Raw genomic sequence first — 13791 nt, forward strand, 5'->3', positions numbered from 1 at the left:
GAGCAGAAGGGCACGGGGAAATTAGTGCACACACCAGCTCAAAGGAGCCTGGGAATATGCCACATTTCCAAGGCACTACAAACCCTCCCCTCTTGGCAGTTCCCAGGCTTCAGCATCTGCCGTTCCTAAGTGCAGAGGGCAATTGTGTGCGTTCCAACGACGGCGCTGGGGCTTTTAAGCAGAGCCCCCCCCCCTCCTGCACAGCTCCCGTCCTTCGAGCCTTTTAAAAAGCCTCTAAAAGCCTCTCTATTCCCTTTGGCCTTCGCCACTGCTGTTCTCCACTTCTCCTGCAGCTCCTGTGCCAGCAGGATAGCTCCCACTCCCCAAATGCATCGTAAACGCGAAAGGCCTCCTCCACTCAGAATTTGGCTTCGGTCCTTCCAGGCCACAGGCATGGATGGAAGGAGGTCCCTGAACAGCTGGGCACACGCCTGTCACTTCCTGCTCTGCCCTCCATACTGAAGCAGTGCAAAAGAAGCCACCCATTCCCCTTGCAAGCGAGCAAGAACACATGCGGTCTCTGATAAACATATTGGCAGTGCCGGATTTACGTATAAGCTAAACAAGCTATAGCTTAGGGCCCCACTCTCTTGGGTGCCCCCCCCCCCCAAATTCACTATTAATATACTTCTTCTTAATTGTACAGTGGTACCTCGGGTTACAGACGCTTCAGGTCACAGACTCCACTAACCCAGAAATAGTACCTCAGGTTAAGAACTTTGCTTCAGGATGAGAACAGAAATTGTGTGCCAGTGGTGCGGTGGCAGCCAGAGGCCCCATTAGCTAAAGTGGTACCTCAGGTTAAGAACAGTTCCAGGTTAAGAACGGACCTCCTGAACGAATTAAGTTCTTAACCGGAGGTACCACTGTATATCAGTTCAACAATTTTACGTTGATAAAATACTGTACATATTTTGTTATGTGCAAGTGGTTTTAGATACCTATTAGGTCCATAAATTACCATATAGCATATATTCAACACACGCAAAAACAGTGACAATTTGTTGTTGACAAAGGACAGCTGGACATATAAAGGGCCCCATTTCCTTCAGTAGCTTAGGGCCTCATCAAACCTAAACCCAGCCCTGCTTATTGGGAAGCAAACGTTCAAAGCAAGCTGACATGGAGGAATGTAGAACACCAACAGGGCTGGACAATTTGGCAGAGGCTACAGATTTGGTCTGGGACGCGGGTGGCGCTGTGGGTAAAAGCCTCAGCGCCTAGGGCTTGCCGATCGAAAGGTCGGCGGTTCGAATCCCCGTGGCGGGGTGCGCTCCCGCTGCTCGGTCCCAGCGCCTGCCAACCTAGCAGTTCAAAAGCACCCCTGGGTGCAAGTAGATAAATAGGGACCGCTTACTAGCGGGAAGGTAAACGGCGTTTCCGTGTGCTGCGCTGGCTCGCCAGATGCAGCTTGTCACGCTGGCCACGTGACCCGGAAGTGTCTCCGGACAGCGCTGGCCCCCGGCCTCTTGAGTGAGATGGGCGCACAACCCCAGAGTCTGTCAAGACTGGCCCGTACGGGCAGGGGTACCTTTACCTTTACCTTTACCTTACAGATTTGGCCTGGGGAGAGGTGCAAGAGCTTGAGCTTAGAACTGCTATTTCCTTGTCTTTTTGCACCACATTCTTTCTCATACTCTCAGCCAGTGTTTAGGGGTACTCTCATTTTCCTACTCATATTGAAACACTGCCCCTCAACGAGGCCAAACTTAATTTCATAAAATCATAAAATAGCACCCATAAAATTCCCATGAAGGAACTGGGCACCCACAAATTTCAGTGCCACGGCCATGCATACTGCATGGCACCCACAGCCCCAGGCTCCCACGGTTGCGAGGCCATGTTGGAACTCCTGTATAGTGCTTAATGTTTTAATTTGTTGGAAGCCACCCAGAGTAGCCAGGGCAACCTAGTCAGAAGGGCAGCATATAAATAAATATATTACTACTACTACTACTACTGCTACATATTTATCAATTTATAAGCGAACACAGACAAAAATTTCCATGTATGAATCTCATAATCACCATTCTGCTTGAAGAAAAAGAAGCCCTCTATACCTGGATCCGGAACAGATCCCGTTCACAACCAGAGGTACCACTGTATTTACACAATGAGTCCCGTCTGATTGGCTGATTCAGCTTCCCTCCTGGAGCCTGATTGGTCTTCTCCTGCAAGCCAATCAGTTGTTGCATTCTAGGATCCTACCTGCCTATTGTTCTAGGATCCAAGCTTAGTACATAACAGCTATCAAATTGTGAAAGGAGAATGTGCTTCATATAGGAAGTAGGTAAAGCACTGCAAGGAGGGCAGGAGGCAGAAAACACAAAGAGAGAAGTTCATTGGGAGAGGTAGGAATGCCAGCAGAGCCAAGGCGGACCTAGAGATCACTGGCCAGAGAATCCTATAGCTGTGGGGCAACAGCAAAACAGCAGTGATTCCTCTCCTCCCTGTGGCCTTCAGTGGGGCCAAGCATGCAACCAAGCCTCAGTAGAAAGGGGTAGGGGACTTGTGGCACAGCACCAGTGGTTGTAGAGCCTTAGAAATGGAGGTAGAGCCCTTGCTGCAAGTCCTCTCTCTCCAGCTAGTAGACCAGTTTTCCAGTTCCTAACCAGTAGGACAATTCCCCCTTCCTCCAGAAAGAAGGCAGAAGGGAGGAAGAAGAAGAGAGAGCACATCTGAAAAAACAAACAACAGGACACAGTCTAGAAGGTGTGGTCTGGTGGCATCCCCTACCCATGGCTGTTTTTGTGTATGCCTCAGTTGTAGGCAGCAGACACCTCTGTCTCTCCCTGTCTTCTCTTGTGACCAGGCCTGTTGGCCAGTTCCCACACTTCCCAGAGCCCCCTCCGTGACCTGTAATCATCTCTGTTAGGCGGCCTCTTGACATCTGGTTGTCAAGAACAGGAACCCACAGGACTGGAGGTATTCATAGTTAGTCACACATGCGTAATAGATGATCCACATTTATGCACGCAGTGTAAGCACACTGGTGGGGATGGAAGCCTGCAGGTGATCAAACTGGGCTTGCCTCCCACACAAGAGCCGGATCTGGTGGAGTGCCATCAATTCTATGTGCAGAAAGATTTACCTACTTCTAACAAGGCGAAGCGGATGCATTCAGCAGCAGAGACAAAGGCAGCTCATTGTTAATGGGGCAGACCTTACTGCAATGCCCTGGGCGCATTATCTACATGTACGTCCCCAAACAGCCATATTCCATGTTCAAATCCGCCCAACAACAGCCAGATAAAGAATACTGGTACTGTGTCATTTAGGGAAGGAGGGCTGAGCCTGAACCGAATATCTGATGCAATTTCAGTTTTTGTGATTTTTGGATTCCTGTTTGTAGAACTGTGACGTATCCCATTCTGCAAGTTTTCTGTTCGTATTCTGATCAGCAGGGGCTCATCCACACTAATTTTTCACTGTGCTTCCTAGGTAAAGATTCACACTTGTCTGGTCCATGTCAGAGTACCTTTCTCTCTGCTGCTTCCTCTGTGAAAACCGGCTCTTCAATGCTCTTGGCAATCCACGGCAAACCTGAACTGCTATGTGTTCCGATTCAGCACTAAAGAGCAGGTTTTCCTGGGGAAAGCAGTGGGTGGCAGGTAGTGCTTGCACACAAACTGGGAAAGCATGAATCTGATCCTAGAAAGTGCAGGACAAAAGGTAACTGAGGATGAGCCCTGGGTTGATCAGTTTCTTTCAAATCTGTCATTTACTAGTTCGCTATTTAAAAGTTGTTGCTTGCATCAGTGGTCATTCTGTATTCTTTTGCAACTCACCTCAACTCGGTGTGATCTGGCTAAGGATCTTCCAACTGGACATTTCTCCTGACTGTTTAAACAAGGAGGATATTGGCAGGCAGGAATGTGTGCCAAGGAGGGTGACCAAGATGATCAAGAGTTTGGAAACCAAGCCTTATGAGGAACGTTTGAAGGAGCTGGGTATGTTTAGACTGGGAGACAGAAGACTGAGAGGTGTTATGATAGCCATCTTCTAATATCTGAAGGGTTGTCTGTCACATGGAAGATGGAGCAAGCTTGTTTTCTGCTGCTCCAGAAGGTGGGACCTGGACCAATGGAATCTAATTTTAAGAAAAGAGATTCCAACTAAACATTAGGAAGGACTTTGTGACAGTAAAGAACTGTTCAGTGGTGGAACAGACTACCTCAGGAGGTGGTAGACCAGGGGCTGGCAAACTACGGCCCGGGGGCCAGATGCGGCCCCTCAGGCTTCTAAATCTGGCCCACGGACCCTGCCGCCTGCTTAGTCAGTCCCTGGCTACTGCGGATACCTCACCACGCGGGGACTGACTTCCACAACGCTGGCACGGCTTCAGATTAGCTGCAGGAAGCTCCTGCAGCCAATCCAAAGCACAGATGCCTCTGGGCGGGCAGCGACACTGGCACGGTTTCGGAAGCTCCTGCAGCCAATCCGAAGCCACGACGTTTGGATTTGCGTGCAGGGGAGGCGGCGGCGAGGAGCAGAGTGGAGGTGGCGCTGCTGCCACCAGCACCTGAGCAGGGCTTTGCCTGTGGTGACAGTGCATGCGAGGCTTCCCCTCGGCCTCCTCCTCCTCCGAGGCCTCTTCCTCTTCCTCTGCCATTGCTGCTCCTGCTGATTCTCCTCCTCCCCGACGCTGCTGCACCAGCCGCGGCCCCTTTCTTGGTGGGCAAAATATGAGGAAGAAAGAGCCACCACCATTACAGGTAACCTGGCTTGGGCCTCAGGCAGGGGCCTGCTCTCCGTCTCCCCCAGCGGCGCAGAACATGCAAAGTGGAGGGGATGATCATTGCAAGAAGATTTGTGTGGCGTTTGCACGGAGCCGGCGATTATGCACACAGAGACCTTGCCACAATATTTTTGTGACCGTTGCATGGTGCGCACTTACCCAGGAGTTCTTGCGCTCTGGTGGGATGTGATGTCAACTTAACTTTTACACAGAGGGCAGGAATGAATGGACCCAGGTTAGGCATGGCCACTCATGTCAACGGGTTTACTCTTGAGTAAAAAATAGGGGAGCGACTTCCGCATAGATATGCATTTTTAAAAAACTATAGTCCGGCCCCCGACAGTGTTTGAGGGACAGTGAACCGGCCCCCTGTTTAAAAAGTTTGAGGACCCCTGGGGTAGACTCTCTTTCATTGGAAGTTTTTAAACAGAGGCAGGATGGCCATCTGTCAGGGATCCTTTAGTTGCAATCCCTGCATTGCAGGGAGTTGGACGAGATGATCCTTTAGATCCTTTCAACTCTACGATTCTATGATCCATGACACTTTTTCTTTTTAAGCACCTGTGTACATTCATGCTATGGCTAGCGCTGTGGGTTAAACCACAGAGCCTAGGACTTGCCGATCAGAAGGTCAGTGGTTCGAATCCCCGCGACGGGGTGAGCTCCCGTTGCTCGGTCCCTGCTCCTGCCAACCTAGCAGTTCCAAAGCACGTCAAAGTGCAAGTAGATAAATCGGTACCACTCCGGCCGGAAGGTAAACGGCATTTCCGTGCGCTGCTCTGGTTCGCTAGAAGCGGCTTAGTCCTGCTGGCCACATGACCCGGAAGCTGTACGCCGGCTCCCTCGGCCAATAAAGTGAGATGAGCGCCGCAACCCCAGAGTTAGTCATGACTGGACCTAATGGTCAGGGTCCCTTTACCTTACCTTACATTCATGCTGGAGCACTAGGCTAAGTGGGGACGGGACCTGGCTTTCTGACAGACTGAGCTGCAGGCCTAGGAATTACGGTTGCAATCCTACACACACTTTCCCGAAAGTAATTCCCATTGAATCCAATGCATGCCTCAGTACACATGCCTAGGATTGGACTGTAAATTCCCTCCACTGAAAGCCTGCACCGCATCTCATTCTCTTTTGCGGAGGACCTCAGTACAACCTGCTATCTAGGAGGCACAAGCCAATCTGTTTGGGGTAGATCTACCTTCCAACCTGGATACTTCCTGCAAACATGCCATGAAAACAGAGTTGCTGTTTATACCGTCTTAAGGCAGTTCAAGCCGAAGGAAGGGAATCTTCTGCCAGGTGCCGCTTGCTCTGCCAAAAAACCACAGGGCTAGACCTTGAGGATACCAAAATCCTTTGTACTTTCAGGCTGTTGATGCTGATCAGACAAGTCTAATGCTGCCTATATCAGTGGATCTCAGCAACTCCCCAACCACGAGGCAAGGTGCCTCAGGGAGCAGATTTTGGGTGCCAATAAGGGGGGCAGAGTAGGGTGCTTCCAGATGGGTGCTGATTGTAGGATCAGTTCCCCTCGTGCATATATGTTTTTCTCAGCATCTACATAATGACCATTAACAGGCCAGCTTGTCTTTCCCCTTCCACGCACACATTTAATCCGGATGTTACATATTTCCACAGAAAATTGGGTAAGTTAAAAAAAATGTTGCTGGCAACTCAGTTTGTGTTATCTGAATGACCCCCTTTGCAATTTTAAGCCCCCTTTGTAATATTAAGCCCCCTTGGAGGCAGGTGGATCTCCCCCCCTGGGGGGGAGCACAATCCACTAGGGAGTTCACAGGCCCTTAGAAGCGAATGGCAGCTTTGCAAGTGCCTGTTTGTTTCAATGGGGCTTATACAGGAGCATTTCCTGCAGGATTTTGTGCCCCATGTTAATGAGTGGGAGCATGAGGGGGGCTGCCCCATTGATATAAAGGTAAAAAGGTAAAGGTAAAAGACCCCTGGGCGGTTAAGTCCAGTCAAAGGCAACTGCGGGGTGTGGCACTCATCTCGCTTTCAACCAGAGCCGGTGTTTGTCCACAGACAGCTTTCCTGGTCATGTGGCCAGCATGACTAAACTGCTTCTGGTACAACGGGACACCGTGACAGAAACCAGAGCGCATGGAAATGCTATTTACCTTCCCGCTGCAGCGGTACCTATTTATCTACTTGCACTAGTGTGCTTTCAAACTGCTAGGTTGGCAGGAGCTGGGACAGAGCAACAGGAGCTCATCCCGTTGCAGGGATTCGAACCACAACCTTCCGACAACCAAGAGGCTCCATGGTTTAGACCACAGCGCCACCTGCTCCCCTTGCCATTGGTGTATCAACCTCAAGCACCAAAAACCCCTGAGCTGGCCCTTGCCCTCCAAGAAGTCTCTAATTCTCAGCTATTAAAGAGAGCAGTTTGATATGCTTGCATTAGTCTATCCTAGCACTAAGGAACAATCCTTATATCTATATTATTATAAATGTGCATGCCATCTGTTGGGCCAATGATGTACAAAAACCAGTAAAAGACATTCTGTTTTCACAGGACAAGCTTGTGTTTGGCAGAGGAGACGTGCAGGCATGCGTGGCCCAGAGAGCACTTGAAAGGGTCTGTTACCAACCCTTGAGAAGATGGAGGGACAATTTCTTTAGGAGATCTGGGGCAGCAAGACAAGCCTCCACTGCTCTATCTCTCTTTCTCTCTGTTCCAGAGCTCTGTGTGTCACTAGCCAGAGCCAGAGCCAGGCTGGGAGGTGGCTAGAGCCCCACCAGGCCACCTCAGAAGCAGGCGTCCTGACCTGAGCGCGACAGACACTTTGGAGACACCCCCTCTTCCCGGAGGTGATGCTATTTCCCTCTCTGTCTCTCAGGATGACCCCAATGTGCCTAGCTAGTGGCAGCTGGATGGGACTAGAAAGCTGCTGCTCTTCTGCATGGCTGGAGGGCACGAGGACAGCGGTGTGCGTGCGGCACAGCCCACAAACAGCAACACTACCAAATGGCCTGGCTAACATCATGCCAGACTTAGCCATCTGCTCTGCCTGGGCCCTGTTCTCCACATGGCAGAGTTAGCAGCTCCCGCTCAGCTTCATCCTTGCCAAAGCCATTGGAAATATCTATTTTAAAGAAAAGAAGGGGGAGAGGGAAGACCCCCCTTAAGAAGAACTTCCACATGAGTTAGAGGGCACGATTTTACAACGCTTACAGTTTGTTCCTCTTATTTTCCCATCCAGGCTCGAAGGCTGAGATTGAAAGCTGGGCAGCATGACCCATGAAGCACTTGCTTAGCTTTAGCCCCTGACTCACTAGGTGACCTCAGGTCTCCCTGGTCCAGCCTGGCCTCCAATGCAGATCTACTGGGTTAATGAGCTTGTATGTGTGGTGTGGTGCTGTGGCTTAAACCACAGAGCCTAAGACTTGCTGATCAGAAGGTCGGCAGTTTGAATCCCCACGACGGGGTGAGCTCCCGTTGCTCGGTCCCTGCTCCTGCCAACCTAGCAGTTCAAAAGCACATCAAAGTGCAAGTAGATCAATAGGTACCGCTCCGGCGGGAAGGTAAATGGCATTTCCGTGCGCTGCTCTGGTTCACCAGAAGCGGCTTAGTCATGCTGGCCACATGACCCGGAAGCTGTACGCCAGCTCCCTCGGCCAATAAAGCGAGATGAGCACCACAACCCCAGAGTCAGTCACGACTGAACCTAATGGTCAGGGGTCCCTTTACCTTTACCCTTTATGTGTGGTGCAATTTGAAAGGTCCCAAGCAAATCTGAAGCATCGTTCCTCTTATGTGCATCTTTGCTATTTAGCCAAAGGGTCGCCATTTTGGGGGGGTGGGGGTGGAAGCAGCAGATGACTCAGAACATGATTAAAAGAAAAAACAGCACAATATTGTGACACCCAACATTCCGCACCACAACGGTAATAACAAACAGTACAAGTGAGATTAGTATTATTCAAATGCCCCAGCTTTCAAAAGCACTCCCATTCTGACCTCCAAGATGCTAAAGCTCCAACAATAAGGGAGATTAAAGTCAGCAGACTCCCTCCTCCTCCTTTTGCTGAAGGGAACACTCCTGTGCAATCGGTAAGCCATGTCACAAAATCTTCGCAGCACCAATGAAAAATTTAGAAAGAGAATTCAATGGGAAGGAAGCAGAGCACACCGCTGGGCCTGGGTACGAGAGGCTGGTGGTGGCTTGCCAAGCTGGCCTCTTTGCACCAGTCCAAGTAGCTTTTTATGCAGTTCTTCCCAACTGCATGCCAAATGGGGGGTTTGCTGAGGGGCTAAGTGTGGCCAGACCCACAGCTCCGCAGGGTGGGGCGGAAGGTTTTTGTCAAGCAAGGAGAGCTGAGCCTGGAAGGAAAGCATTCCCATTTGAGCCCCACTTCTCCTCGTCTGCTGGTGCCAGGAATCATTAAGATGTCGGAGAAAGTGAAGAGGAGGGTCTCCAAAGAGAGGTACTGACAAGAAACAAATGGGCTTAAAGAGGGGAGGAAGCGAGGGAATGGGAAAATGAGGGACGAAACAACCACCCCAGCCGGTCGTGTTCTTGCCACTGACAAATGTGTTCATCCAGACCGAAGCGTTTAATTAACTTGAAAAAAGGAAAGTTGAGTTTCCCTCAAAGTAGGCTGACTCTGGGGGTGTCGGGATGAGAAGAGTGGCATGCACGGTGCAAGCTGGGAATGGCAGGGGAGTCGAGGAAAGCAATTTGTCCTCCTTTTTCCTCCAACACATGCAATTCTCCAGGGAGCATGATGTTATTAGCAGGGCTCTTAAGCTTCCCCGACTCGCTCCCTCTCCAGGGAAGAGGGGAAGGGGACGCCAGCTAAACAATTAAGTAAAAGGCAGTTTAAAGTTGGCAAACGCTACTCAGGGAGATGCTGCTTTTTAGACTCCGGGTCCTGGCTGATGAGGAACTGATGCCAGAGACTGTCAGCTGAAGGAAAAGAAAGCTTACGGAAGGGTTGGGATTGATGGGAAACAAAGCAAGGGGAAAGTTGCAGGCAGAAATGGGGCCCGTCTAGATTCATCCAGCTTGCAGGAGCACATATTTGGTGGGATAAGTCTCAGGCAGCCGAGTGTGGTCAGCATTGGACCACAGGCAGCCAAGCAGAATGTGTAAATCTTGGCAGTATTCGGTCCAAAGAAGGCTGGTCGCCGAAGAATTGATGCTTTTGAATTATGGTGCTGGAGGAGACTCTTGAGAGTCCCATGGACTGCAAGAAGATCAAACGTATCCATTCTGAAGGAAATCAGCCCTGAGTGCTCACTGGAAGGACAGATCCTGAAGCTGAGACTCCAATACTTTGGCCACCTCATGAGAAGAGAAGACTCCCTGGAAAAGACCCTGATGTTGGGAAAGATGGAGGGCACAAGGAGAAGGGGACGACAGAGGACAAGATGGTTGGACAGTGTTCTCGAAGCTACCAGCATGAGTTTGACCAAACTGCGGGAGGCAGTGGAAGACAGAAGTGCCTGGCGTGCTCTGGTCCAGGGGGTTACGAAGAGTCGGACACAAATTCAGTCCAAAGGTCATGCTGGAGTGCTGACCTAGGCAGAGCCTAGAACAGGCATCCCCAACCTTCGGCTCTCCAGATGTTTTGGACTACAACTCCCATCATTCCTAACCACTGGTCCTGTTAGCTAGGGATCATGGGAGTTGTAGTCCAAAACATCTGGAGGGCCGCAGGTTGGGCATGACTGGCCTAGAAGCTTCAAAGTAGGCACAGGAAGTCAAAACAAAAGGCAGCATTGATTGCAGGCAAAGGTCTAAGCCAGGCCAACTTGATGCCCTCCTGATGTTCTGAACTACTTCTGCCAGCATGGCCAAAAGTTGGTACAAAAGGGGCTAGAACAAGGACGACACGAAGCAGCAGCAGGTAAGGGAGCTGGACAAGGAGACTTAGGAGAGAGATAAACAGAAATCACCAGGCTGTGTACACACTGTCACTCACTCTGCATTCAGGGCACTCCCATCACTGGTTTGGAAAGTGGAAAGTGCACGAAACAGTAGCTGCAACCCACACCTATCATTTCATATCTTAGGAAATATTGCATTCTGGTGCATTTCCACACCCCCCCAAATCCAGCTTCATTCAAAATTGAGAAGACGGACAACCTAGATGCATTTTAAATCAGAAATGTGCAGCAATAAGGGAGTTACACAGAGTAGGCCAAAGGCTGGTTTTTCTCCATACAAAGAACCAGGCTTGATTCAGTAGCATTACATACCCTCCTTTTTCCTCTGATGAAAATAGGGACGTCCCATTCCATAATGATAATTTTACTATTTAGATTCCACTGGAATTGGGTTGCCCCAGCCACTCTGGGCAGCTTCCAACATATATAAAAGAAAATAAAACATTTTTAAACATTTAAAAAAAAATAATCCCTATACAGTGGTACCTTGGTTTAAGAACAGCTTAGTTTATGAACAACTTAGATTAAGAATGCTGCAAACCCGGGAGTAGTTGTTTTGGTTTGTGAATTGTGCCTTGGAATAAGAACATGTTTTGATTCCTGTTGAGTGTGTTCCATTTGTAAATTGAGTCCCCCACTGCTATGGCAAAGCACGCCTTGGTTTAAGAACACTTTGGTTTAAGAATGGACTTCCAGAACGGATTAAGTTTGTAAACCAAGGTACCACAGTATAGGATTGCCTTCAGACAGGTCAGGGGTCGAATAGCTCCGTATCCTCCAACATTTCTCTAGGGAGAATAAGGACATCCAACCATACCCTCCAACATTTCTCCAAAGAAAATAGGGACGTCCTAAGGAAAAGGGGGACAGTCTGGGATCAAATCAGAAACCGGGAGAGCTTCTCTAAATCAGAGGAGTCCCTGGAAAATAGGAACACTTGGAGGGTCTTCATTTATAGGTGGCAGGGTTGCCATCTCTGCAGACAGCTCCTGTAGCTGTGCTTTTCACTGCAAGTCCATTATCAGATGATCATGCACATCCCCACGCCACTGAAATAAAAAAATTAAGGTCTTATATATATAATAAATGTTCATAAATGTACCAAGCAAACACGTACATAAATATATAAACCACATGTCTGAAGCAGCACAGGAAAACAGCCCTGGAACCATTTTGACTCTCAAACTGACCAAATGTTTTCTCTGCAAAGACAAAGGAAAATGGAAAAGCCTCCCCATTGTCTTTTCCTTCATAAATCCTGTCTTAAGGGTATGTCTGTGTATGAATAGGGTGAGCCTGTGACCTGGCTCAGGAACTAAGTATTTATCATTACAAAAGACTGGCCAGGCTCCCCAGGGTATCCAATCAAGTAAGCATTAACAGGTAACTTGCCAGATAGGAGGTAAACAATGCACTCAGATTTCTGCTGTAGACCGCCCTTTCTGTAATGTAGGTATGATGTATTGGGGGGTGGTCTTGAGCTGCACCCCTTCTGTGATGTAAGTATGATATTTCTGGGGGTGGTCTTGGACTTCAAGGCGGGCAATTTAAAATGTCTATTTAAAGGCAGACACACGTTGGTTCAGGGTCCTCCTCCTTCTCCTGCGTGTGAGAGGAGCAGCCTGTTGCAACAGTTCAGTAAAGATCAGACTTACAAGCTGCTTTGCTTCTCAATATTCTCTGGTTGGCCTCTGTTATTTTCTCCGACCGATGGAGAACCTACAAGGGACTCTATAAGGGCTCTTGTGTCCCCCATAAGGGAATAAGGGCAGATTTTCATTTATTACACCTATTGATTTCTACCAATCAGGTTCCTTTTAAAGGCACAATCAGGAGAAATCAATGGGCTCCCTAGGGAGCAGCAGGGGGAGGTAGTGATATCCTAAGCCTTGGGAGAACAATATTGCACTTTCTTTTTCTACATTGCGTGCTTGAGTGGCTCATCATAAGCGGCAGCAGGAAACTCCCAAGTTAAGTCTTGACTGACCCTGACCGCTCTCTTTATTTTACTGCCTGCTATAAATCTGGAACCGCTTTAATACTTCCAGTGACACAACACCAATGGCACTTCAACAATACTGGTAGTGTATACTTGTACCTTTGATTATGTAAACACTTGTTTCTTCCATCTGGTAATCATTACTGGACTCTTTTGTTGTCAAGTAATGAAACTGCTAGGATCTAGCAGTTGGGGAGCAGCCCTGGGGTCTCTCTCTAGAAGTCCATTGGATATTGACACGTAAGTATTCTCAATTGATTGTGGAAACGGGGAATTGCATTCCTCTCCTTGCGCAACTGAAATTAAGCTAAAATAAATGAATGAGCAATTAAGCTTGCTTCAAAGATGAAATAAGGAATCAAAGGGTCCGCCGGCAGGAAACAAAAACCGAATAATTAAAGTGCCAATTCAGGACTGTTGTGATCTCTGCTGAAAGGAAACAACTAATCAAAGGGCCAGTAGGGGAGAAGCAGAAGCTACTTTTATTTTATTTTTTAAAGGAGGGGTCAAAAGAGGAAATGATAAAGGAAAGGCAAGTTAGTTAGGAGAAGTCTAGAGAGCAGACAGGTGGCACTGCAACTGGAATTTCAGGTTTTAAAATCACCACAAATCAAGGCTGGAGAAAAACAGGTAGAGTACCGTAAATAGAAATCAGGGACGTGGGTGGCGCTGTAGGTTAAACCACAGAGCCTAGAGCTTGCCGATAAGAAGGTCAGCGGTTCGAATCCCCGCGACGGAGTGAGCTCCCGTTGCTCCGTCCCAGCTCCTGCCAACCTAGCAGTTCGAAAGCACGTCAAAGTGCAAGTAGATAAATAGGTACTGCTCCAGTGGGAAGGTAAACGGTGTTTCTGTGCGCTGCTCTGGTTCGCCAGAAGCAGCTTAGTCATGCTGGCCACATGACGCAGAAGCTGTACGCTGGCTCCCTCGGCCAGTAAAGCGAGATGAGCGCCACAACCCCAGAGTCGGTCACGAGTGGACCTAATGGATAGGGGTCCCTTTACCTTTTTAAGGTATGTGCATCTCAGTAGCCAACCAATGAAATGACGGTAATTTGGATTAGGGATCATATGGGATCAAAGATCTGGCTCAGTACGAAGCAGCTTCATGTTTAGCTAGTGTGGAAGTAACCAGAGACTAAAA

This window comes from Podarcis muralis, chromosome 17 (assembly GCF_964188315.1).
Source record: "Podarcis muralis chromosome 17, rPodMur119.hap1.1, whole genome shotgun sequence".
Lineage (NCBI taxonomy): Eukaryota > Metazoa > Chordata > Lepidosauria > Squamata > Lacertidae > Podarcis > Podarcis muralis.